At 41.8% G+C, this 27379-nt stretch overlaps 1 protein-coding gene and 1 non-coding gene across 5 annotated transcripts in view; both read left to right on the top strand.

Moving 5' to 3' along the window:
- Positions 1-27379, top strand: part of LOC138563807 (beta-1,3-galactosyltransferase 5-like) — a 325373-nt gene that overhangs the window by 129485 nt on the left and 168509 nt on the right. The window lies entirely within an intron of this gene.
- On the top strand, positions 26088-26249 carry LOC138462682 (U1 spliceosomal RNA). The gene has a single exon (XR_011265281.1). It is a non-coding gene; the product is annotated as a U1 spliceosomal RNA (small nuclear RNA).

Consider the following 27379-nt stretch of genomic DNA (forward strand, 5'->3'; position numbering starts at 1 on the left):
ATTCTGGTTTTAAGAACATCAAATAAGTGTTTGTAAGATTTCCTGGTAATCTCTGCTTTAGAGTAATGGTACTATCATTACATTCAAACTATCCACATTTCTTTTTTTATAAATGCAGTGTAGTGCCCTGAATTGGTTGTGGCTCCTGCGTGGTAGATTATACCTATTGTTGTGAAGGTTTTCTTACCAAGTGATAGTTGACCATGTGTGAATCCAGTCAGCTTGCAGTTGTTTCTGGTACCATCTGCATTGTAACGTAGAAGCATTAGTATTGTGTATTTACTATGTGTTTGTATTACTAACGTGGAGCGATTATCTGAATTGCAGGTAGAGCATACTCTACCATGGTTTGCATTTTATACAAGTCGCTGAAATGGAATGGATTCACAATTTGGTATTGATATATATATATGAAGCGTTCATTGGGGATTTCTTCTTGTGTCACATTGTTGCAGAGAGTGCATGTATGTTTCCACATGTATGAAATCTGAAAGATTTCATTTATAGGTATGTGTTTGTTTTCCAGTACTTGTAGTAAGTACATTAGAAATTCTTGTGGATCTTCCTGTGAGTTTATAGTGAATTTCACCATTCCAGCACAGTAGTCCAATTGTTGTCTTATTCCATAAACACTATACTTGTTGTCAGGATTGTTTGCTGCATTTCTGTGAAATACTAAAATTGGCAAACGCAATGGGTCTGTACTGTGTAAGTAAATGTTGTCAACAATTGGTGGTAATTGAAATAGAATATTCATTGCTACATTTGCGTAGCAACTTACACCAACTATATTTGAGAATTTAAATGGTCCAGGTAGTTCTGTATCTAACTGCTTTTTTTGGAGTTTGTCTTCCTTCTTTAAAGAAGTACCTGGTTTACTTTCCCTAATTGATTCTTTTTTGCTTGTGGTACTTGATGAAGTATTAGTTTCTTTTACTCTCTTTGGAGGATTTGCAGTGACATCCTGTTGCATTTCTGTTTGATTTAGTTTTCTTTTACAACGTTTTAATTTTTGTGGTGCAGAATATGTGTTTAGATGGGGGGGGGTGTATAGTGAGCGAAGTCTATTGTATTCTAAAATGCAAGGAATATCAGCGTTTATTTTACTTCCATCAAAGTTGATTAGAAATAGACCGTCAAGTGTACGTAAGCATGATAGTGCTACATAGCTCATGCCTTCTTTAAAGACTGTGTTACAAATATCGATCATTGCTTTGTCTAGGGTAAGGCCTTGTGATTCATGAATCGTGACTGCGTATGCAAGAATTAGAGAAAATTGTTCTCTGCGTACATACATATCTTTGAAGAGAAGGAATCTAGCTGTTGAGCGTCCTATCCTTTTTACTTCTGAAAGTTTGTCAAAGAGTATATTGACAAACTGAATTTTGTCATCGCGTGGGTATGTTTGAAAGCCAACAACTGTACCCAGTGCTCCATTAACTAGTCCTTGGTCCACGTCAAGGTTACGTTTAAGCATTACTCTGCAATTTAAGGATAATTTTAATATCTTTTCTAAGCCTGCTTTGTTTGAGATTGATTTTTCTAAACTATTTAGTCTTGTTGTGGCTTGGTCACACATGGGTAGTGTCATACCATGTACATCTAGTTTTTCTGTGGTGCTAATTTCCATGATTGGTTGCATTTCTTTACTTAGCATGATTTCATTGAATTTGAAACAGCTTGCAAGAGTTGGCATTAAGGCCATACAATTGACATTTGTGTGGGCTAATTGTTCCATAACATCTGTAGCACATGCATTATCACCATAAAGTGCATTAATGTGCCGGGTTTTCAATATTGCTTCTGCTTCTTTAGAAAGTATACCAACTTTGATACTTTTTAAAATGTTGGCATAAGTGAGATCTTCAGATTGCCGCATGTTTTCTGTTAATTCTCTGTATTGGAAATGTTGCCAAAGGTTGACATTTCCAATGCTGCCAACAGTTTTACGGCAGAGATTGTGTCGTAATGTTTTAAAAATAGGCTCACCTTTTACTGGTGTTAATTGAAGCAGATCTCCAAAAACAATCATGTGTTTTCCTGCAAAGAGCTCTTCATAGTCTGTTTTGAGTACTTCTTGTAATCTGAGGTGAATGAAAGCTAATATCAGGTTGGAGACCATGCTCACTTCATCTATTAGTAGCATTTTCATTTGTTTCAATACTTTGCGTAGTTCCATTGCAGCTTCTACAGAAAGTCTGTAATAGTCTAATTTGTTCTGGTGTTCTACTGGTAATATTAGTAATCGGTGAAATGTAACACCACCTATGTTGTAGGCAGCTAAACCTGTGGGGGCAGTGACAACAGCTGACAGTTTGTTGTTTGTCAGTTGTTGAAGGAACTTACTAATGATTTTGATTAGGAATGTTTTGCCAGAACCAGCTTCACCACTGACGTACAGTAGTATAGGTTTATAATTATGGCAGGAACATTCTTTATTTTCATGTTTTACACCATGTGCAATTTGTTTTGTTACTACTTGAAAAATGCTACATTGCTCATTGTTTAGTTTTGTGTATAGTATAGTTAAGTCTTCTTTATCTTCATACTGACACATGGTGTTTTCTACTTCTATCATAGCTAATTCTGCCTCATTTATTAGTGGTCTCCCAGTGGTTCTTGGCTTCCTGTTACAGAAGGTTGACTACTGTAAGGAGTGTCCTTATCTAGTTGGGCTTGGAGTTCTTCTTTGTGTTACTGTTCATTGTGCAACATTGTTTTGTACTGTGTAAAGTTTACATCAGTTATAGTGCTTTCATTTGCTTTGAAAGCATCCTCATATGAGACATAGTTATCTAGTATTTGCTCTTCTTTTATCCATGGTTTGAAGAGTTGTAGCAGGGACATGTAATATACTTCTTTATGTTGAGTAGTCTTTAATGACAATTTGATATGATTAATTCAATTTGGTTTAGTGAGTTTAACTAAGCTGCCTTCACGGATTGTCACTCCATATTTACCTTTTTTTCATCAGGTTTCATATTATTTTTGTATGTGTAGTTTTGGGCTATGTGGTATAGACACATGTTTTCCAAAGTATTACTTCTGTTTGGGTAGTATGTGTCCAATAAATTGTTTCTTTTAAATGTCTTGGCTGTTGGGATCATGTGTGGCTATTGTTTCTATATCTTCATATGATTTTAGAACTCTTTTTCTAGATTTAGCTGGACCAAGACTTAGCCATACTAGATTTTCAGATTTACCATACAATGCAGTACCAGTTAAACGATCAGCTGCTTCATATGATCCACATTCTCTATGGGTGAGCATTTTTATGCTCAAGCTGTATAATTTCTGAGACACTGTTTTATCTCATGACAGGTCATTCCAGAGGTCTTGGAGCTCTGTCTTTTCTGCTTTAGTTAAGTATACTGTGACATATCGTGCAAATGCAGTAGAACTGTCTGCAATGTACTGCACATCTATGTTTGCATTGCATAAGTGGGCAATTATTGCATTATAATCATTGATATATTTGTCTTCTTCTTTTCTGTAATATGTATTTTTAGGTGACTTACCTTTAACACTATGTCTAACTGAAGACACAAGGTTGTTCATTTGACCTGTATTTGTAACTGGTCTAGGGAAACCAAATCGGCATTTGGTGTAGTATTTCCCTTTGTTTTTGTATTTCCGACAGTATTTCCACAGTTGTGTCTTTGAAATTGTAAAATTTGTGCATGAAGATCACTATTTGTGACTTCTGATGGAATTTCACATTTGACATATTTTTCAATAAACTGTAAAACCGTGGCATCACTGTCTTGACCAAATTTAGGAGCATCTTTAATCCATAAAAGCATGTGGATGTGTGGTGCTCCTCTGGCTTGGTATTCTTTTCTCCAAAAGAAGTGTTGCACTTCTCCAAGTGGAGGAACAGTTTTATTACAAATAAAATGTAGCATAGCAATGAAGCGATGGTGAAAATATCTTGAAACATTAACAGGATCCAAAGAACAAAGTTCTCCAGGTGTTAGTATATCTATGTTTGTTTTTGTTTTTATTTGATATGCGTAGGAAATCATGTAAATCTTCCCATGCATATTCTGTACTACTTAATGTAACAAACCAAGTGGGTGGGCCAAGGTTTCTGATCATACAATATACATCTCCATGACGTCGAAACCAGTACTCTTTAGTACCATGCATATAGATTTGTAATATTTGATTGTAAAACCTCATCCTTTCTTTGCACTTTTTCTAATAATTGTGTAGCTGTCATATTTTCAAAGTGTGATCCTGATTTTAATATGTCTGCAACTCCGTAACATAAAGTTGCTAGTTCACTTTCAAAGAGTAGGTGGAATATGTATTCCCAGATTTAGACAAAATGTGGATCTTCAGAATACATCCGTAATGAGTGGTATTCTGAAGCTGATATTTGAATAGGTCTGTCATCGCATCTTCCTCCTTTGCCAGTAGGAAAGTGTAGAGGAAAATCATGTGCTTCTATACTTTTTTCCCATATGCTGATTGGCGATCCTTTTGTTTGACGCTTTTGGTAAGTTTCCAGTACATCTTCTACGGTGTCATTACAGTGCAAAGGATGAATTGTATAATGGTCTAAAGTATTTGATATTGTAGCAAGATCTAGTAGCTCAAATTGACCAGCTTCTTGTGTTTCTTGAATTATTTCAGTTGTATCTGTCAAGTTTTCTTCAATATTAATTTCCTTGTAATATTCATTATTCTCTTTAAGATATTGGAAGGCTTGTCTAACTTTATATAAATCTACCAGCTGTTGCCATATTTTTTTGTCTTTTTTAGGTACTCCATTTACTAAGATCATTAAAGATTGCTGCATTGGACGTTGCACTCCTAGAGTATGGACATTTTCTTTTAGATCTAATGGTAAATAAACTACTTTTCCACAAATGCCTTTTACCAATTCAGAGGGAGGTAATTTTGCTGTTTTTGGTTGAAGGCGTATTATTGCTTGAAATGGGTGTACTGTTTGAATTATGATGCTCTCATATAAATTAAGTTGTTGTAGGGGTTTTGGTACTGGGTATAATTCCAAATTATTTGTGATAGCACGTGAAGGAGTTTGGTGTTGTCAAGTTTTGTAGTGCAGGAACTGCAAAGTATTAAGGGCTCAGTTATTTCGTATTTGTTTTCTGCTACAAGGTAGAGAGCTAATTCAAACCATTTAGAATCTTCATTGTCTTCTATTTTGTATGATAGGTCTACAGTTTTTGTGTTACTTTTATAAAAAGTTCTACAGCAACATACACATACATGGTTTGGTATTTCAGCTGATGTACTTTTAAATTTTAGTATTTCTTTTTTGTATGTGTTTAACAAAAGGTTGCCATGTGTAGAATTGTTGCTTAATTGGTTTAAAGCTATTTCATTCTGTAAATGGCTTTCACTTCCAAAATATTTTTCTGGATATAGTCAATTTCTTCAAGTAAGTCTTTTGCTGTACCATGTAGAAGGATGTTATTTAAATTTGCTAGTGCTAAAGCAGGACTTTTAGCATAGTACAGTTTATAGACTAGATTTCTTATAGTTGAATGATGTGTTGATATCCTTTTGATATCATGGAAAGTGGTTTTACAAGTAGGTCCTGTAATGCAGGCCAATGAATGTCCTTGTAGTCCTGTGTACTTGCGCACTGGACAGGTATCCATATTTTGCAGTAGTTTAATTTTGATTTTGTCTTTGCTTTTTACATATTTATTGAGGAATTGGCGTAAAGATTTGAAACATTGTTTGGGAATGTTACACATTGACGTGCATGGCCATTTGTACACTAGACATTCTGATTCAGTTGAATGGAGGGGTAATTCTAAGTTTTCAGGGCATATTTTTGTAAGGAGTACTTCTTGTTCCAATATGGTATTATTCACTTTTTCATAACCTCGACCACTGCTATTTATGGCAATTGTATTTGTTTGCTTTTGTTTGTACGCTTCTTCATTAAAATATGGTTCTGTGCTCGTAGTGTGATTCCATTCACCTCCACAGATACTTAATAAGTTCTTTCTGTTGACATTTCGCTTATTGAGAAGTCTTTTTTTGTAATTTAGTTATTAGTTTTGTTAGTGGTTTCATTTTGCTTTACAGTAAAATAAATAACTTTCTTTTGAGAAGAATTGCACTGTCCATCAACGCTTCTAAGATTAATTTCCTACGATAGGTTTTAAGCATTGAACCTGATTTCTCTCCTGTTTTTATAAGATTTTGAAGGACTTTGTGACGGTACATTTTCGCTAAAATACTTTTCTTGGTATGCTTACTTTGCACTATATTAAAATTTAAAGAAGTAGTTTTATCTGTAGTGATAGCTGATTTTCTGTTAATTGTTTTTTGGTTTGTTTTACATTTTGATAAAGGAGGCAAAGTTTTTGTACTTGAAACCTCTTGGGTTTCACTAAATGACTGCATTAGCTGTTTTGTTTCAACTTTTTTTTACAAATTCTGCTAGAGATGGATGCTTATGGATGCTTATATTGGACACTTTTATTTTCATTTGCTCTACTTCTGCGTTGCTTTCTACGGACTTGACTTTTGGTAGGCATTCTTTAGAAGGTATGGGTTGGGGTGTTCTGCAATGTATGTGTGCTGTGTGCATGAGTGTTTGAGTAGGATGATAAAGATGTATGTAATGGTGTGTGATTGTGCATTGGGAACTGCAACTAGTAGGGATAGGTATTCTTGAATTTATGTGTTACTAAACTGGGGTTCAGATGACAAAAAAAAGTAAGCTAGTGGTGTGGAAAAGTACAAATAGTAAATCTAATGTATATAATTAAAACAGTTGTTTGTTCTATAATATGAAAATTGTAGCGGTTCATTTGGGTAATTTGTGTGTCAAAAATAGGAATTTGCAGGCCATTCTGGCTGTAAATCGCTGTTTAAGACATGGAGATTTTTGGACAAAATGGTACACCATCTCCATTTTTAGGCACAGAAATAGCTTGTATTAACTTTACAGTATGTTTGAGTAATAATACAAATATTATGGTGATATTCTACTTAGTTTTTTTCTTAAAGGACAAGGTAACTTCTTAGTTCTTCTTTGTTCTCTGTTTTTAATTTAGATATTGATTTTTTTAATTGAAATCCTCAGCGCCTTCTTCAAAACCATTAAACTAATTTATTTACATAAGATACATTGCATTAGTTCAGTACATATGATATGTTCTTAATGAACAAATTGTATTGAATGACAACTGTAGCAAAAAAAATATCTTTACTATGTCTTGTGAAATTTATAATATACCAGTGAATACCACTATTTCTGTAACTAAGCTGTTCTATGTAATAGCGCCTCAATGTCATGTCTAAATTAAAGTAATTAAGTAAATAAATAAATAAAAACAAAAAAATATGAAATTGTATAAGTATTTTTTTTTTAAAGATTTAAACATAGATTGTGTTGCATGCAATTTTGTTTGAATATATGTAGTCTATATATTTCATTTAAAAAATGCTAGTTTAACATGATTTGAGTGTGTGTGTATAAAGAAAGTAAATAGTATAAAGGTTTATAAGTGATAGTTGAGTTTAGGAAATTGAAAAAAATACAGTAAATTCATTTTACAGATTACACAATCTAAAGGTCTGTTTGAAAATGTCTTTATCTACTGTACAGAAAATATGCATACCTGAAGTTTGTGTTCATGCATATGGATATGCATGGAGCTGCAAGTAGAAATCTTGGAGACTTGTACAGTATTTCTTGTAGATGGTGCTTGCCGATGATATGACACTTATATTCAGAGAGATTCACAGTACATTTGCTGATCTATGATGATGGAGTTAGGTGTAGAGGTCTTGAATGTGATTGGTGCATGGTCATGTGACATCTTAGCTACATCCAATGAGGGAATGGCAGAGAGTGTGAAGTGGAAATGGTAGAAGGGCTGTTCATGTTACAATATGTCTGCGGACATGGCGGTAGTTCACGGATATCGGGAGTTACATCCAGGGATTCTTGGGTTCAGAAGTCATGCAAATGAGGATGAGTACTGAAAGGGATTGGTCAGGAAAGTTTAGTGGGTGTGTTGTGCCAGAAGAGAGTTTCTCATATACTGTTTTTGCTGAGAGATTAGGAAAAAGATTGTATGGATTTTGGGAGATTCATAGATATATTGGTTGAAGTTGCATGCAGAAAGCTGTGGAGTAGCTGTAGATCTTGGATTCCCACATGTGGAACTACACTGGCATGGAGTATATGGAATGAAGTGGTTGGACTTGCTACCTCTCTGTGCTACTTTGGAGACAGAGCAACATCCAGACATAATTGTAATTCATTGTGGAGGGAACAGCTTAGGACATGTGACTGGAATTGTTTTGTAATTTGCTATGAAAGAAGGACTTGGGAAGGTTATGGACATGTTTCCTAATTCTCAAGTGATATTTTCACTGATTGCGCAGAGACAAATGTGGCTTAGTTCTTCTTCATTTGGTCCACAAATGGAAAAAGCAAGGCGCAATGTTAATAAGGCTGTGTGTGCCTTTCTAAAAGATTTTGGCATGTCTTCTTTTCACAATGAAAATATTCTGTTTCGTAGTACAAACATTTTTCGCAGAGATGGAGTCCATCTTACTCATGGTGGCAATCAGATTTTTCTGAGAAATGTACAAAATGCATTGCGACCTTTTTTGGAATTACAACATCCATTTTGAAGTAGGTGTTAAGCATTTATAATTTTTGACTTACAAACACCTCCCAAAGGCTCTTTTCAGAGCCACCACTTCCTCCCAGAGAAAATTGCAATGTATGTGATAGGGTAGCAACCCAATTTTTTAAATGTTCGCGAACTGTCTGCAGACTTCTAAAAAATACAAAGGGCCCTGCTTCATTTATTTTCACTTCTATTTTTTAACTGTGAAAGGCGGCTCCGAAAAGAGCCTTATTCTTTTTTTGATATTTTGAATTTGTTTTGGTTTTTTGTACACAACACACTAGGAGAGGAGGGGAAAGGAAGGTACAGGGGGGGACACCAACCACATGGATAAGAAATGGCGAGCTGAGAGAGGAAGATGTAGAGTGGGTTTTATTTGGGTAGTGAGCAGATCTTCTCGTGCTCTGAGACGATAGTCCCAAAAGCACTACGAAGTCGCTCCCCCCTGCAGAGTACTGTGTCACAGTACATACATACAACTGTGACCCTCGAAAGGTAAGGGTCATCAGCATTCTGTATAGCCTGTGAGGCAGCTTGAGGAAGACGCTGTCCCACAGAGGTGGTCCTTGTGGTGACAGGATCAGAAACCGAGGATGAAGTAGAGGAAATCAACCTGCTACGTTCTTCGCAAGGTACAACCCTGCGAATAGCCCCAGAGTGAAATGACCTCAGTTGTTGCTTCATAGTAGTGGTCCCAAAGCTGTACTTACCGTGCTTCCCGCGACTGAGTATCATTTTGCACTCATTGCAGGTAACACGGTTCGCACAAGCCTTAGGACCATTCCCATGAATGGTAAATAACCGCCACACCCAAGACTCACGCCTATTGCGGGTAGTAGGGATTTCCTCTACCTCATTCTCATCATCCTCTTCTTCCTCCTCTGCATCCTCACTCCTGTTCCCCCTCTTCAGGCCCTTGGGGAGGTGGTGGTGGTGGAGGGGGTGGGGGTGGTGCTGAAGCAGGTGCAGCACCAGGTGGCAGTTCAGCAGCCAGGGATGCCATCTCGATGATGGTGTAATCTGCAGGTGGCATCAAAAATCGCTGTGTTCTGAAGAATAGCCAGAAACACAATGAGAATAAGCTCTAGGGCGTGGTCTTTTATAGGGGTGCATGTGTGCAGTCCGCGGACATGAGCGCTGTCCGCGGACAGATCGAACACAAAAAAAAGTTCAAAAAGTTTCAAAAGGTATGTAGAAACTCAGGATTACTATGTGGGACTTGTGCCATGGTGAGATTGTATTGAAAAATATTATGGATTAATTGAAAATGTACTTTTAAATTGTTCGGGGACAAGAACAGTGTCCGCATTCAGAACACGCGATCAGCGTGGGCGCGGTCATATGATCCGTTCTCGAACAAGTCAGCGAAGGAAGCGCATGTCCGCAGGACACCAAATGCACAGAGATTCGTTAGTGCATGCGCGTTGATGTTCTACGGACACTGTTCGGGTCCTGAAGTAATTAAAAATGCATCACACGTGAAACGAACATTTCAGGACACTGCGTGTGTTCTTAGGACAGTTTAAACTTGCTAGCGAACAGTAAGGACATATATAGTGTTCTTCAGGACACGTCCGATTTCGTTTATGTACGAACATTTCAGGACACCAATTGTGTTCTTAGAACAGTTTCAACTTGCTAGTGAACAGTACGGACAGGCATAGTGTTTTTTAAGACCCCTCCATTTTCATTTAATTATGAACAATTCAGGACACTGCGTGTGTTCTTAGAACAGTTTGAACATGCTAGCGAACACTATGAACAGGTATAGTGTTTTTCAGGACACCTCCATTTTCGTTTACGTACAAACATTTCAGGACACCAATTGCGTTCTTAGAATAGTTTCATCTTGCTAGCGAACACTACGAACAGGTATAGTGTTCTGCAGGACAGCTCCATTTTCATTTATTTATGAACATTTCAGAACGCCTGCACTGTCCACGGACACCTACATTGTTTTTAAAAAAACACAATATAAAAATTAAACTTTATTTAACATATATTAATAATTTATGACAGAGAAGGTGAGGCAGAAACAGAAACAAAAACAGGAGCATTAGGGGTTTCAACATGATTGTTATTAGGTGAAGAAGGGATGGAAGTCTCATCAAAACGTTTTGGGTTATGGAGAGGGTTTGGGGATGATTGACTGGAATATGGTGAGGAGGGACAACTACATGTGGGGCAATGGTACGAGGTTTTTGGTTTAAAATGATCTTCCACAAAAGTTTTTAAATTATTAAAATTAGTCAACAATAATGGCATTTTTTCTTCTATACTCTGAAAAGTGTTATCCATAACAGGTTTTTCTGAAGTATTTTCTATTTTGGTATGCTCTGTACAAAAAAAAAAATATATATATATATATATATATATATATATATATATATATATATATATATATGTGTATATATATATATATACACATATATATATATATAATGTTAAATGTATACAAAATAATAATAATTAAATGGTTTTTATTATAAAGTGTTTACCATTAGTTTCACTATCTTGTGACATTTCTTCATGTGGGAAATGCTCCTCTAGCCATTCCAGAGTAGTAGACATTTATGTGAGAAAAATCTTTTTTTTTTAATCTAATACAGAAATATTTATAAATATATGAATACAATTAAGTGCACTTACTATTTCAGGTAAGATATGTCCTATGTACTCAGTGGGTCTGCTCTTGTTCTCAGTTCTATCGTGTTTGTGAGGTAATTATGTTGCAAGCCAATTTATCTTCTTGTGGTATATTCCATTTTAGAACATAGTGCATTTAAATGAATGGTTAGTGTGTTGTATATATGGGTTACATTTCTTATGTATTAGTACATATAATGTGTTTGTGTGCTCCTTTTTGAATTTGTTAAATGTTCCTATGTTATGATATAACAATCAAACATAACCCCCAGAGTTTTTAGGTAGTGGTACTGTTCTTCGAACATGTCCGCGAACATTAAATGAGTTCACGGAAATCAAGTACAGTAGAAGAGATGCAGTCAGTTCCATATGACATGTATATAAAGTCAAAGTCATTATTGTTAAGTTGCACTACTAAAAACCTAAGAAATTCAGTGAAAAAACTTTGTTAAAGGGACGTTATGGTTAAGTTGCGCTGCTATAAACCTTTCAAATTCAGTGAAAAAACTTTGTTAAAGGGACGTTATGGTTCCAAGTAAAACCGAAAACCCCTTGAAATTCGCCAGTTATGGTAAGCTAAGCAACCATAACTCACGCCACCACCGTGCACTGCTAAGACTTAACACCCAGGACATCAAAGATGACATCACAAATGTCATTGATGACATCACTGATGACATCACATGTGTATGTACTTTTCTGAAATATGTGTACAAGGGATTCTTATTATAATGTTGCCAAGCAAGTGTCAAGGATCATTGCAATAAATATCATACACTAATTAGTGCATTGAACGATGCATTGATATAAATAGCATTCTATTATGGGGTTCTATCTAGTATACTAAGCTACTCGTACAGAAACATAACATTGTGTGCAGCGTTCAAGATGAAGGTATAATATTCGTAATGTTAATATGTTGAATAATGAAATAATTGTTTTCTTAATAGCTTTTTGTGTACTGTAAAATATGTAATACGTAGCTAATAAAACACATGTATTACATAATTGCATTACTATAGATAAAACACAGACACAAGAACACATACCAATATGGGTATATACAGGGAAAGTGAAGTTAGCAAAAAAGCACAAGTAGTAGCAGAAACAATTCATAACTTAACTGATTATTTTCATGCAAATAAATGATTGCTCTGTTTCAAAGCTGCTATTTACCCTAGGTATATGTATCATTTGATGTGATTGGACCCTAAGGAAAGTAGTGTGAGTACAATGTATACAAATATGACCATATACAGGGAAAGTACAGCCATAAAAAGAAACAGAACTATCAGAAAGTGCTCATAAGTCTATTGATTATCTTTATGCACAAAAAGGATTGCTGTCTTTCAAGCTTGTCTTCCCGTATGTATATGTTTCATATGATGTGACTGGACTCTAAGGGAATTACTGTAAAAACCTACTTGAAGGATATGTCTACAAATAAAATAATTTTTTTAGTTTTGAAGAAAACCATGTGGCCTAGATATGTCAGCAAAAGAAAAAAGAGTGAGTCAGACATGTGATGTCATCAATGACATTTGTGATGTCATCTTTGATGTCCTGGGTGTTAGTATTAGCAGTGCACGGTGGTGGCGCGAGTTATGGTTGCTTAGCTTACCATAACTGGCGAATTTCAAGGCTTTTTCGGTTTTACTTGGAACCATATCGTCCCTTTAACAACGTTTTTTTTCACTGAATTTCATAGGTTTTTAGTAGCGCAACTTAACCATAACGTCCTTTTAACAAAGTTTTTTCACTGAATGTATGTATATATATGTATATATATATATGTGTATATATATATATATATATATATATATATATATATATATATATATCCACCTGTGGAAGGGCTTTGGCTGGCTGTAAACGGCGGGGGCAGAGAATGTGTATTCTCGGCCACTGTTCCAGCCACCTGATGGGCTAATGACCCTTCCCCGGCTGCGATTAACCAATAATCCTTATTGCTTTGGCTGTCTATGGCTGTGTCCTTGCGTGAATGAGGGGAGACCTCTGACTTGCTATTTGAAAAGCTTTAAAAACATACCTTTTCTCAATCTTTGGCTTCTTAAGTTTTCCATTGCTATTTTTCATTGTATAAGATGATATATAAATATTCCGGATGACACTTTTTGTCTGTTTTCTGTTTTATTCATGTATTGTATTTTTATTTTGCATTATATTTGAATATGCATTTGTATTTTAAACACTTCAACTTATTTATATGCTTTGATATTAATTGCGTCAGTATTTATTTCAAACTGGATTTGTACAGCGTCCCTCGCCCATAACTAGATGGCTCATTGCTTAATCCAATGTGTGTTGGACGTCATATGTCGAATACAGTCTTGTGTTTCTCGATAATTATATAATTTAAATCTCATAGTCACTGGAGCTCATCATGAGTATGGCGGTGCGGTAAAAATCAGCAGTAACGGAGTGGTAACTGTGATTGCTGCATTACTGCCTCACTACAAGTTAGGCAGTCAAGTGGAGCTTTCACCTCCAGCAAAAGGATGGAGGTAAATCCACCCCTTTATGGCTGAAAATCCGCAAAATCAGCAGAATTACCACTGACCGAATTACCGCTGACAGTAATTCTGTGAAAATCCCCTTGGAGTCCTGCGGACCCCAATAAATGGAGACTACCACTACTTGTAATGGGGCGGTAAAGCCGCCAGACCAACTGGAAGTAACTGTAATTCTGTTGGGTAATATATTGTAGCAGATTTACCGCTGGAATACCACCAAACTTGTAATGAGGACCACTGTACGGTGCGGTAGAATCCCACATTTACAGCTGCTGCCATCATATGAAATGTTTAGCCTCGAATATCCCAATAAAGTGCCATGCAAGGCTTCTAAATCAGTAAACCCGTATAGGCGTGCAGGGAGTCTAGATTGTTGGTTTCAAGGGGCAATTTCTCTGGGAGTTAGTGGCATTTTGCCCTAGCAGCAGTAGCTCGACTCCAACCTATGAAGAAGCAAATGTTTTCAATTTCTGCTTTTCAAACTTTTTTTCCATTAATCCACTACAAGGGCCCGCTTGGGCACATATCGAGTCCATCACACAACCGCACAGCAAGTGGATCTAGTACCATGCGCCATTGTATGTTGGTGTGCGCGAGTGTGGTTGCGCTTTTAGAGGTCGCTATTGATTTCTGTAGGCTTACAATGCACTAGAGTGGTTCATATCGGTGGCATCGCCAGCCCTGAAGCAGCTGCCAATTGCTGCTATATAAAATTAGGAGCACGGGAAAGAGCAGCGAGGTGGGAGGCGGAGTTGCCCTCTCTAAAGATGCACGGACAGGGAGGGGATGGGTGTGGGGGGGGAGAGTATCAGCACTAAAACGTTCTTCGTAGCAGGTCAGGAAATGTACAATCCTGATCTCGTCTGCCAGGTATTGGGTAATAATATCCCATACATAATGTCGCTGGGAAAACCAATTGGCGACATTATACATGGTGACATTATGTATGTTTGTTTTAATTCTCACCATTTTTTCACTTGCTTAAAAGTACCCCCCTGGCATAGATCTTGAAGCATTCTTCACCCTCCACCTTCTCTTCATGAATCACTTCCCTCCTTTCCTTCCTGTGGACGACAACTTCTTTCTCTGCTCATTTCTTTACTCATCCTCTTCTATCTCTGTCCTAACTCCATTTCCCTCCGCCCCTGCATACTGCTTTCATGTTTTCCTGCCCACTCTCCTTTCACTCTAAGTTGATGTTCCTCTTTAGTCTATTTTCCTCTCACTAGAGGGTTCTTTTAGCCTCGGATCTTTCCTCTATCTCTTTTCAATAGGGGTTTCTCTTCTGCCTCCTCTCAATGGTCTACTCTTCTGTGTTTCTTCGTCGCCTCTTTCTCTCCTCCCTTCCTGAATGCTGTTCCCCCAGCTTGCGTCTTAGATGCTTCTCATCCGTATCCTTTCATGCATGCCTCTCCTCCACCTTCCCTTCTTCTCCCTTCCTTTACATTACTCCCCCACCTCAATTTTCCTCTCTTCCTCCTCCTCTCAACCTCACCCTACTCTCTCCTTCCTCTTCTCTGTGCATTGGTTGCAAACGCCTAAATCCCACACACGCTTCATGGTTCTTTTGCCTTGTAATTGCTATCTTAACTGGTAATTATGCCCATGAATTGGTAACTGATAGAAAATGTGTGAGATTCGAGTGTTTGTACATTTGTAAGGAGGTGAAATAACTATGCTTTCCTGCTACTTGTTTTGTAAGAACTGAAGTAGAGCCGCCATCTTGGAGTCAGGCACATCATTTCTTGTGGTTCCCCGCCTTGACTCAGTGAATCTCTCTGACAGTTTTGATTTTCTAGGGTGACTGCAAGCTTCCTAATGGGTATATGGGGTACAACGAATTGCAGGAATTCATCTTTTCTCCCCGTGGGGGAGCCCCCACTTGTGAGGCTAGGGATGTAAGCCCGCTCCGCAATCCCCTTCCTAGGGGTCGAAGGAAAAATGGAAACTCCCCCTTTGGGGACAAGGACTCCTGTTCCCAGGAGGAACTCCCTAGAAGACCTTACATAAAAACATCTTGTAACCTTTCTGATGAAAATATCTGTCAAGAGAAAATAAAATGGTGTAATTGCCAACATGAAATACAAAACCTCCTTCTAAGCTCCCATTCCACTGGGACGAAGAAAAGGGTGCATGGAGGAGAAGAGCAACTAAAAGAGAAAGAGAAAAAGGACCAAAGACGTATGCACGGGAAGCCCCATGGCTATGTCTGTCCAAGAAGGTGAGGAGCCTGGGGACGTGAAGAAACAGTTTTGAGATTGAATAGGGCACAGACACTAACTTCAGAAAGAAGCATTGGTGAGGCGTGTGTGAGAGACTGAGAGGCGAACGGTGTGCTACAGGCAGTAGGAAGGTAGATGGAGGGGGGGGAGTGAATCTGGATGTGTGGCATCCTTGAAAGAGAAGGAACCAGAGACTGGTGGCATGACCACGGGAGGTCCGTGGTGGATCAAGGGTCCTCACAACAACGCCAAAACCATTCTGCCACGGCGGACTCGGGATAAGCTGGTACATCATTTATTAGGGAATTCTTCACAAAACTGGCAGGTCGAATAAAGATTTGATGTTCCCAAACAAAATAATAGTCGGGAAGGTTTTCTCCCAATTGGGATTGGGTTCCTTTCTCCTTGGAAGCAATCCCTCGGTCCAGGATTTACTCTGATCTGTGGGTTCCTAGGCCACACCTACCTCTGAACCAGGTGTCCTTGTTGGCACAGTTCCAATATTGCAGGCATTAGGGTGACCTGAACGATTCTTCTTGGTCAGAACTAGATATAAGCTTTCTGAGGCCCCATACTGTAATATTCACTACAGTGTTTATTCTCGTGGGCAGACAGGTCAGTAGATGTAGCCGGCAAGGGAGTGCTAGAGAGGGGACCCTTGGATCTGTCTGGGCCATATTCCTTTCTGTGGACCTCTCTGATCTCACATTATCCTTCCGAACCCCGGACTCATTCCACCTCCCACCACCCAGACCTGCCTAGGACTGGCCTGGCATGGCAGCTCTGTCTGGCAGGGAACTGGCTCTGTCTTTTGACCTCGATCTTTCTGTTGCCTGCTGCTGCTTTCATCTCTTCTTCCAGCTTCGGGGGTATGACACGCTGGGGCCAGATGATCATGTCACAGCACAGGTGTGTGGTATGTTGCTTCATTTGTGTTATCATGCTTTGAAGGCTAATTGTTTAGTGCACAGATTAACAAATTGGCACTAATTGTGTCATTGTGAGTGCAGCACCCAATACATTCCCAAGCAATAAACGTGACCTTCCGGTCATGGGTGTAATTATAGAGAGTGACAGGGGGTTTTGTTCCCCCAACTTCTGTGGCATGCATTTTTGTCCCCCCATCTTTTCGAGGGAGGGCAGGGGGGGCGCAATCATCAATTATATAATTGGATAGAGCGAGCCCTGCTGGGGTGCCCAGCAAGGCTTGCGTTGTCTCATGACATAATGCAAAGATGCCTGTCAGCCGCATTGCAACACATTCAGGGCTGGGATGCTCTGCGTGGCTCAGTCCCTCACCCTGGCTGGCCTGACTCAAAGTCAGCAGCCAGGGTGCTTAACTGGGTGTTGCAGGGCCTGGCGCCTGTGCTGTCACGCTAGCAGCAGCCCTTCCGGGGGCCAGCGGCACAGAGCATCACTTTCCGGCTTCGTGTTCGTGTGACACACCGACAGGAACTAGAAAGCTCATGCAGCTTCCTGGTTTCTGTCTGGAGGCACGTGAGTGGGAAGACGTTAGGTCAGTGTAACATGAGACATGGTCCGGGCAGCATTTGAAAGCAGAGGTACTTTAAAAAATAATAATAATGTTTTTATTGTGTTTGTTTGTTGGGGAGCTCTGTCCAAGCCTCTGAGGCTAAATAAATGCAAACTTCCTAATTAGCATATGGATTGCACCAACAGAAGTGACTTCACAGAAAAGGGCATTGGAGGGCGCATTATCAGTCCTTGATACTGGGAGGCACCATGGACGTGACTTTAGAATAAGTTGCCCTAAATAAACCTAGTGACAAATAACTTTATGGTGCAAAGTACCTACATTGCACTATTGTTATATGTGGAGCAACTCCATAGTCATTAGGCTTTTCCATTATAATAGCATGATACATTAACATACGCTTTGAAGGGAATCAGAATCCCTTACAGAGCTGCAGATAAGGCACAATGTGATTAAATAATTTGTTCATATATTGCTAATGGATCATACACTTGGTTAAATGATGAAACTGGGATGTGGACAGTTTAAGCAACCGTTCACATCTTTCCAGGCTTAGTTGATATAGATATTTATTAAGGTTTTGCTTTACATTTCATGTGCTTATTATTATGTAATACATATAACATAATTATTTATAGCAATGCATTGTAAGCAAACCACACTACATAATTAACTAGCCTTTCATAGTAAACTAACCATACACTATATACATTGTCATATGTTGAGCCATGGGAGTATGGCTTTAGTTTAGTTCTCCCCATCCTGCATGCAAAGTCACAATAGCATCATGCAGATTGATGTGAGCCTAACAAACCCACCTTGGGTTTTAAAGCCATAGTCATTATTTCATAAAGCATGCAATATTATGCACCCTTCTCACTTCTGATCACTCACTCCCATTTCTCAAGGGACAAAAATCTCTGCTAATAGTATCCCCCTCCCTCCCATTAGTGCCTAATGGCTCACATTGTAATACTCTGTTGATGCAGAGCAACGTTGGCACCCTCTGCTGCCCGACGCTCCTTGGGACATTGCCCTGGCAGCAGGACCCTCTATCAATTGGAATGGGTAAGTGTCCTGCTACCAGGACAATGAGCGTGCTGAGCAGGAACTGCTCAAAACGAATTGTCCTGCCAGCGGGACACCTTTGCCGTTGGGCACCTTCTTTGTGGTGCCGAATGGGAGAGGTGTCCCAATGAAGAATGTCCCTGTCTGGGCTCTTAGAAAAGCTAAGAGCTATGAGCGGGGGCAGCTTGACCACCCCCTTGCGACTCTCCCGCTCGGTACTCCACTGCTTGGAGCCATTTCAACACAGCAAAGCATAACTTAATTTTAATCAGTCAGAATCTTGTAGAACAAATCTGTCAGCACGTACACATATAAGGTGCTGTGCAGAACACAAGTTTGGAGATAGATGGCATTTAAAAATCTATACCAATTATACCCACTGCACTGCATTCACCAATGCTTTCTGCCTTTTGAATGAAAAGAAAAATCAGGCATATTGCTGACATTCTAGTGAATCTGCTCCTTTCGGCCATGGCTTTATAGTTCAGCTAGGTCAAGTCAACATAGCCCAAAATGTCAGGTATCAGGCGGTGATAAAGTCTGGTCTGCTCAATGGACGTTGTGCCACTGATTCCATGTGTTATTGTAAATGTACATATAAATGTTGTGTGCTCACTGTGTATGTCAGTGGAGGTGCTGGGTGCATTTGTGTGTGAGTGTGTGCAAGCATATGTGTGTTGACTTTTGTGTCTGAATGAATGATAAATATTGCATTGTTTGTATCTTCTAGTGGAATTAAGTTTGTGAATGTTATGTTGTGTCACTCGGTGCATGGCAGGCCGGCTGAGATGTGTTGGGGCCCAATGGAATTTTAAAAATATGCCACCAGTTTTATGAAAGTTATAACAGAGCGTCAGCAATGGACTCTAGTGATGTAGTAGTTTAGTGTTATCCCTCAGGGATTTAGGTTGTTTGACCGACGTACAAAATCATGACGGAATTAACCGTAGTCCTTTTCGCTGTAAATACGTTTTTACCTTGGTACAAAAAAAACAAACCCATGCCCCCTTAAACCACCAGTACACCCATAAACCCCCCACTTACCTTTTCTCCATCCACTGCCTCTCCTGTAACATGCCACGCCAGATCCATCTCTTTAACGCAGGTTCGATCTCATGCTGCAGCGTCCCTTTTCTTCTTTATTTTTGTTGGGTCTGCGCCATCAGGAAACTGGGACAACCCTGCAACTGCCGAAGCCAAAAATTCAGAACATGGGCTGAGCAGGCCACCCCTGCAACCCCTACTCTTCATGTTCGGTATCTTCGGCTTCAAACTAATGGTGGTGACCGAATTCGGTCAAATCTACCATTCAACCACATTTCTTTAACAATTTGGCTGAAACGATCACTCGGAGCCACCATTCGCCCTCCCTTCACCCCACCCCTTTCCGTCAGTTGCCATGTCCTCCCCACCATTTTCAGCAAAGTTACTCCACTGCTTCCGGTGGCCTTTGTTCTGTCTCGTTGCTTGTCTCGGGGCTCCCGGCATGCAGCAGTAGTCATTTGTCACTGCTTTGCATGATGGCTACTTTTTTAGAGGCAGTCATCGGGAAAGTATATAATGTGTAACTTTTCGGCGTGTGAAGGCAATGACCTGTACGTTGTAGTTCCTGTATTCATACACATTGGACCTTCTGTGTTTGTGAAACCATCCACTCTCTGGAGAATGCAGCCTTGCAGTGACATATACATTTCTAAATATGCTAATGACCCAGATGCAGTTAGCTCACTGGCTGCATCCTGTGCCTTTCAAGGGGACCACACACCCATGCGCATTATTTATGGCCTTGGCTTGGCAGCATTCATTTACCAACCTGCACATGTCCCCAAGAATGGTGTCAGAAATGTGCCTTCTCAGTTGGGCCGGCTGCAAGCCACCTGCAAAGACACCAGTCTGTACCCTGCCCATCCCTGCATCGTGCTTGCGTTTCCCTTTGTCTGCCAGAGAGGGATGCGTGTGCCTCCACACTGGTGCTGACATCTCTTTCTTGCACATGATCTGCACGCTGTCTCTAGGGCTCCACCTCCTCTGGGCATTACCTCCTTCAGGTTAGGGCCCTTCCCCGTGTTAATCTGCTAAACTTCTGCGTACAGCCTTCACTACACCTGCAGTGCTGCTTCCATCCTGTGTACAGCCTTCGCTACACCTGCAGTGCTGCCTCCATTTTATCGTATTCCTTCTTCTTCCTCCTCTGTATCCCTCTCTACCACTGTTTTCTCCTCTATATCACTTCCAACTTCTGGTATTATCACCTGCTCCTCTTCCATGGGTTTTAACGCCACCTCCTGCACCCAGATGATCAAAACCTCCTCTCAATCTCCTCTCCAAGGGCCTGATGTGATCAGCACCTCCTCCCGTAGCTGTCCTCCTCCTGAGGTTACCCAATCCTCTGTCACTCCAGTAATTTTCACTACCTCCTCACCTCTTCTCTCAGCATCTGCTCATTCACCTACTTAACTTCCATCACCTCTGTCTGTGCACTGTCATCCTCTGTTACTGCCCCTTTTTTCTCTCAACTCTCACCACCTCCGTCTGTCCACTGTCATCCTCTGTTACTGCCCCTTCGTTCTATTAACTCTCACCACCTCTGTCTGTCCTGTCATTCTCTGTTCCTGTCTCTTGGTTCTCTGAACTCCCACCACCTCTGTCTGTCCACTGTCATCCTCTGTTACTGCCCCTGCCCCTTGGTTCTCTTAACTCTCACCACCTGTCTGTCCACTGACATCCTCTGTTACTGCCCCTTGGTTCTCTTAACTCTCACCACCTCCATCTGTCCATTGTCCTCTGTTACTGCCTCTTGGTTCTCTTAACTCCCACCACCTCTGTCTGTCCACTGTCACCCTCCGTTATTGCCTCTTGATTCTCCTAACTCTCACCACCTCTGTCTGCCTACTGTCAGCCTCTGTGACTGCCCCTTGGTTCTCTTAACTCTCACCATCTCCGTCTCTCCACTGTCCTCCTCTTTTACTGCCCCTTGGTTCTCTTAACACTCACCACCTATGTCTGTCCATGTCATCCTCTGTTACTGCCCCTTGGTTCTCTTAACTCTCACTGTAAAGACTGGTAGGGACGTCGGCTCTGTATATGGTAGAGGAGAGGCACAGAGGACCCCAGCCAAGATTCTCTATTTGGTAGCAATGGACGAGCAATCGAGGCCTAGCTTCTCAGGAGGTGATGTGGGCTGGTTCTTAAGTACAGTGTAGTCCCCGAACCCTCACAAGGGAATGTCCACGCACTGTTATACTGACAACAGTCTTTATATAATTAATATTCAAAGGTATGTACACGATCACAATAACGCACTTTGTACTCGGAAGTCAACAATGATAAATATATACAATTCTAAAGTGGTACCACCAATGTTATTGAATCTCATTAAAGTGCATCAACTGTACGGTTAAAATGTCAGATCAATAACGAGGAAACCAGCAATAGAGATAGGCAGGAACGTAAGATGGTTGAAAAGTAGTCTTATTTCCTCCTATTAAGGTTTAACCCCCCCCCCAATGTACCTGGTCGAGTAGAGTTCTCCAAAGATGCGTCGACTGATCCTTCTTGAGTGACGCCCTTTAAAGCAGGAGCCACGGATCGTCAAGAGGCGTCGAGGAACTCGGTGTTCAGTGTCGGGGAATCGACGGCCCTTCTTGAGTGCCCTCCCTTTAAGGCAGGAGTCATGGGTCGTCGAACGTCCGACAGCGAACAGGTTGAACTACGGCCGTGAAGTGGCAGTTTCATTCCTAGCGGTGCTCGTCGTCGACGACAGAGCGTTGGCGTCCTGCAAGGAAGAGGCGTGCGGGGCACCTCGGTGACGATAGTTCTGGACCTCAACGAGATGATGAAGAACTGTGGCCCAGCAAGGGCGTTGAGCCGTCGGCGTCTCTCTGTGGTCATTAGGTGGTGGGAAACCCACCGGCGGATGCTCCTTGGCGCGTCGACGAGCCGGCCTTCTCCAGCGGCATAAAGCGGGCGACGATGCAGACGAGAGCGTCCGATGATCAAATTAAGTTCTTAGGCAAACGGGAGCACAGCGGCTCCGGTCAGCGATGGCGGTCATCGACAGTGGCGGACAACAGTCAGGGTGCTTCCCTTTAAGATTCCGTGGCAGTCCCCGTCTCAGGTCGGCAGCCTGTCGAAGGTCTGTCTACCAGGGAGCTTTGGCAAAGATCAGCTGTGCACGATGGTCCCTCGTAGTTCGGGAAGAGGGTGTCACAACTGCTGGCAGCTGGCGAGTCTGGCGGGGGTGGAAACTCCGACCCCATTAGACTGTTCCGCCACGTTTCCTTGAAACGCTATCTCGCGGTCTAGTCTTTTCCAACATGGCCGCCGTCATGTATTTAACCATTCGTTACTCGGCGGCTCAGCGCGTTGCAACTGTGCTTTCCCATGTTGCGTGCGCACCTTTCTGTGAATCCTTCTGCGGTCTTAGTCCGCTTTCTTTCCCTTTCCCCTGCTTCCATACTTGCTACCAGTCTACTCATTTTTACCTTGCCTCTTCCCCCTGGTTCCCTGCCTCTCCACCTTCTTCTTCGTTCTGCTTATTTGTGGCAGTTGTGTTTTGCATCCTCACACCCGTCTTTGGAGAGCCCCTCCGGAGACTTCTGCTTCAGTAACGGAAAGTTACCTCTCATTGGATCAGCCTATTCGACAGTCCTCTTCGAAGCATCATGTGGGTTTTTTATGCCCTTGTGGCTTTTTCCCCTGAAACATATCTGGCTGTCGCGGAGAGGAGTCATTGTGAATTTCTCTATATAGAATCACAGTGGCTTCCTTTCGAGGCAGACCGTATCTGCTCACAAAGAAGAAGACTCCAGCACGACAACCCAGAAGAAAGAAGCTGAACTATTCTACCTCACCAGGTGAGAAGGAGGAAGGGACTCTGGGGGTGTGCAGTAATTCTAGCAGTGAGGAGGACATAGCAGATTCCGTGATCAATCCAGTAAAAAAGTCTGATAGTCTTGACAGAAGGCGTCTAACCAGGTCCTCTCTGGGTCAGTCCTTGGAGACACAGCAGCTTTCAGATTGTGAAGGAGAGCATCAGCACTTCTTCTCGTCCAGCGAGGCTTCAAGGTCAAGCTTCAGTTACTCGTCGTAGTGAACTTCAGCTTCTGAACACGATTCCTAGCAGTGAGAGGTCCCCAGATATACTGATGATCTCCCATTCATTCCGCTGGGTCACACTCAAGCACCCAATCACGACTAAGGGCATTCATGCAGGCAGGCAGCCAATCAGGCACACAAGGTATTCATGCCATTCACTTCTCTCCAGACACTCACAACAAGTTATGTGTATTGGGACAAGTATCGAGCCATTCAACACTCCAAACTGCATTCATGCCGGTTTCGGGCAGGGCTGTCTCAGTCATTGTGTCAACCACCAGATACTAGACATCCACAACACAGAATGCATATTCGTCACACACTCTCCCACCCACAGGAGGTACCCACAACATACATCACTAGGAAGGCTCCAGCTAGTCTGGCCGGGCCTTCACAACAACACCATATATGGCACTTCCACCCAACAGCCAGTCAGGGGGAAGGGACAGAGTCGGGGCTTCCAGGACTTTGGGACAACAAGGTAATAGGTAATAGAAAAAAAGAGGCCACAAGGGCCATCTTGTTTTCCATCAGGAATCAACTGATCCCAATGGCAGGGCCGGGGTATCCCAAAATGGAGGATACTCCCCGCACCTGTCAAATTCAGCATGGAGCTGCCACCAGCCCATACCTTGCTCTCCGGGCCACCCACTGGTGCCCAAAAATATACACTAGGGGCACAGGGTTGTGCCCCCACGCATGGGTGCCATAAGGGTATCCCACGGGTCCGTTCACCAAACCAAAAGAGAGAGAGCTGCACCACCAGGAGTCCCACAAGAACTCCTGCGTGGAAAACACGACAGAACACACGATAAAAAGCAGTAAAGGACAAGGATACGGAGGCCCTGTCCCTCCGATGCATTTCCAGCATCACACTCACCACCTCTGTCTGTCCACTGTCATCATCTGTTACTGCCCCTTGGTTCTCTTAACTCTCACCATGTCTTGCTCTCCGCTGCTGTCACCTCTCCTCTCTCCCCCAAATATTCAGCCTCTTTTCTGCTCTCCAGTCTTCATCCTTCTCCATGAGCTTCCAGCAACTCAAACTGAACCATGGAGGCGGGGTGCTTTTATACTGTGCCCCCGGCTCCTCCTCCTCCTCTTTGGTGGGACTCTCAGAGAGGGTCTGCACCTGTCAATTGTTATTGGATGAGGGCCGGGACTCTTTGTTCTCACTGAAGACACCTGGGGCCAAAGCCGCCATATTGAATAATAGTATTCCTACTCTGACTCTCCCTGATGGTTTCTGAGCATATCTAAGGCTTTGGTGTTCCCAGCAAGTGAATTCACAGCTGCAATCCCTCTGGGCTGGCTCTCTGAACACTTTGCCTTTGATTCTGCACTGTACCTTCGGGGAATTGGAAAAATGGTAAGAACCTCCTGCTGGAGAACAGCGCTTCTGTAATACTGTTTCCTGTGTAGAATCGTCTGTGATTGGGTAACTAGGAACCCACTACTTTTTATCCACAGGGCCAGAGAGTTCATTGCTAGTGTCACAGATGCTTTAAAGCAAGGCTGTCCAACATACGGCCTGCGGGCCACAATGCGGCCCGCCAAGCCATTTTATGTGGCCCGCGAGGCCGTATGTTGGACAACTCTTGAGTGTAAAAAAAAAATATATATATATATTTTTTTTTTTAAATGTGCCTGTGCGCAAAACTGTAACTTCCTCTGGTGACCGACCCCATGGGGGTCCTCCGCCACGAGGCGTTAATTTATTATCCGACAAACATTGCAGAACTAAATAAATTCGTCAAGAAGATCTTGGGACTTGATGATGGAGGAAGGAGAGACTAATTTGTATCACGGCATAGTGAGGGTTACCTCGAGAATACCATTCATTTTCAGTGAGCGCGGGAACATACAATTGCCCAGTACTCCCACAAACTATGAACAATGGGATTAATATAGTAGCAATTACTTTGCATTTAAATATCCCATTTCAGGCAAGTAGGACCCACCATGCAAGAGAAGAACGGGCTCCGACCCAGACATGCCCGTTCCTCTCTTGCATGGTGCTCCGAAGGGCAAAAGGCGAGCCGAGATCAAGGGAGGAGGAGGTGGTGAGGTGAGGAGAAGAGAGTACTGGCCCGGGCGAAGGATTATGTGGACAGGTGCTGTGCAGGAGCTCTGCTATTTATACAAATCTTGGGCCGAGCAGGGCCTGATGGGAGAAAGGAACTGCGCTACAATCTACTATTCTACTGGGCTCTGCCTGCCGGAGCTTCCCACTACACGCGGGACAGGCAGCTCTGAAGACGCTCAGAGCTTCCAGGGGTGTGGGGGGTGGTTGGTTGGCGGTTGGGGCTGGGTCAGAGCCTGCCTTCTCACCCTCGCTTAGCGGGGCTTCCCAGAACTGACCCAAACCCTGCCCTCTTCAATGCAACTCATGCTTAGCTGGCAGGGGAGAATCTGATCTCAAGGGCAGATCTCCCAGGGTGAGGCTTACCCATTGCACATCGGATTTGCTGACCCCTGCAATGTTCCCAAATGCAGGATACACGACTGCATTATTTCTGGTAGTGGGGGACTGCATGTGCGCTCTTCCCCCTGATTTATTGGTGAAAGAAAAGGTAAAGTGTGCACTAGGCCTGCTAGGTTGCATACTTCAAGATTGTGCTCACATTGCGTTTCTTCAATTAGGTTCACCTTTGCGTGATCGCTTTTCCACATTTTATCTGTTGAATTGAATTATGCTCCTTTCATCACCACAGAAGTAATGTGTATTGCAGAGGTAAGCTGCCATATGTATTGGGTACACTGCACATGCTCAGGCAGCATCAATCATGCTTTGTACAGGACAATGCTGGCCTAAATTGGGAACAGCCAGCATAGACATGTTGCTACAGGGGCATCTTTTGGGTACAACCAGCATGACAATGTGTTACATCAGTGACAGTGCTGTCTTACACTGTGGACACATTGATCATTAAAATGTGTTGTGTTGTAAAATGTTCTTTTCTGCTGTTGGTGACATGGAATTTTCATGTTCCCCTATAGAACTGATTGTAAACTTATGGCTTCTTGGTCACCTTTTCTGCTGTAAAATGCACCATTTCAACCCCATATTTGAAAAGAAATTCCCCCCAAACCCTCCCTAGAACCTTGTAGCTCCCTCGCTACGCTCGGAAGCCCCCACTATTTCAGAAAAATATTAACGCATAGACACTGAAAGAAATCAAAAGCAACTAACCTTTGATCACTGCCCATGACACCAAAAGCTATCTTTGGGACTGCATTGCTATCACTGCCTGTGATGCCATTGTGGCAAAGGTCACACAATATCGCTTTTTAATATACTGCTTTGGGTGAGGTTGTTGACTTTTGGCTCGCCGGCCCACTGGGTGACAAAAAGTTAATCCTTCGGCCCCACATTCAAAAAGGTTGGACAAGCCCGCTTTTAAGTGTCTCCTTATAATATCAGGGCGATGGAGCTGTACCAAAAAACTTGCTAACATCCCCGAGTCAAGAGAAGCCATTTCCTTAAAGTGAAAGGTATCCTTTTCTCTAATGAGGCTTTAGGTCTGGTCATTTGGGAAGGGTCTGCAAGACCATGGTGAAGGGTTCTCTGGCTGGTTTGCTTTACTTGACTGGTTGGATAGGTGGAGTCGATACTCCACGACCGGCCTGTGTCCAAGCTCTGTGATTGACCCCTGAAACATGATGTTTACCAATGTGGGC

This window comes from Ambystoma mexicanum, chromosome 1p (genome assembly GCF_040938575.1).
Source record: "Ambystoma mexicanum isolate Mex_15411 chromosome 1p, UKY_AmexF1_1, whole genome shotgun sequence".
NCBI classification, from domain to species: Eukaryota; Metazoa; Chordata; class Amphibia; order Caudata; family Ambystomatidae; genus Ambystoma; species Ambystoma mexicanum.